Genomic DNA, 1,296 nt, shown 5'->3' with positions numbered 1-1,296 from the left:
AAAAAAATTAGAACAGAGTATCAGTGAGTCATGAAACAACTTCAAGTATAAAGTATAATTGGAGTCCCCAACAGGGGGAAGACAGAAAATATATTTGGAGCAATAATGACCAAAACTATTCCAAAATTTGATGAAAACTATTAACCTTCAGATCCAAGAAGTTCAACAAACACCAAGACCAAGAAACATTAAGAAAACTACACCAAGGAATATTAAAATCAAATTTCTCAAAACCAGTGATAAAAAAGAAAATCCTAAAAGAAACTAGAGGAAAAATAAAACATTTTATGTATAAAGGTATAAAAATTAAAATCGCAGCTGATTGCTCATCAGAAACAATACAAGCAAGAATGTAGTGAAGCAACAACTGTAAATACTAAAGTAAAGAAAAACATAAAACTATCTACGCAGAATTCGATACCCAGCAAAAATACCTTTCAAAAATAAAGGCAAAATAAAGACTTTCTCAGACATGCAGAAGTTAAGAGAATTTACCACCAGTAAATCTGGACTACAAGAAATGTTACAAGAAATCCTTCAGGCAGAAATACTGGTAAATGATACCAAATGGAAATATGGATTTATGAATAAATGAAAAACACCAAAAATGGTAACTATGCAGATAAATATAAAATTTCTTCTTCTTATTTAAAACTAGATGAAACATAATTGCTCAAATAAAAATAATAATTATCAATGTAGTGTGGGATTTACAGCATATTTAAAAGTTAAAAATATTACAACAATATCACAAAGGCCAGGAATAAAGAAATGGAAATATACTATGCTTCCTATACAATATGTAAAGTGATATAGTATCACTCGAAGGAAAACTATAATATGTTAGATGTATATGGCATAAATCCTAAAGCAACTCGTAAAATAATCAAGAAAAAATACCATGAAAAAGGTAAAAAGACAGCCCACAGAATGGGAGAAAATATTTGAAAATCATGTATCTAATAAGGGACTTGTATTCAGAATGTATAAGGAACTCTTACAACTCAACAGTAAAAAGACTAAAACCCAATTTGAAAATGGGCATTTCAAATAGTCATTTCTTCAAAAAAGATATACAAGTAGCCAAAATGTACATAAAAAAATGCTCAGTACCGTTGGTCACTAAGGAAATGCAAATCAAAACTACAATGAGATACCACTTCATACCCACTTACAACAGACAATAAATAACAAGTATTGGTGAGGATGTGAAAAAAAGACTGAAACAAACATATATTGCTCATGCAAATGTAAAATGTTATGGTCACTATAGAAAACAATTTGACAGTTACTGCA

This window comes from Galeopterus variegatus, unplaced genomic scaffold (genome assembly GCF_000696425.1).
Source record: "Galeopterus variegatus unplaced genomic scaffold, G_variegatus-3.0.2 Scaffold7976, whole genome shotgun sequence".
Taxonomy (NCBI): Eukaryota; Metazoa; Chordata; class Mammalia; order Dermoptera; family Cynocephalidae; genus Galeopterus; species Galeopterus variegatus.
This window is presented reverse-complemented; position numbering follows the sequence as displayed.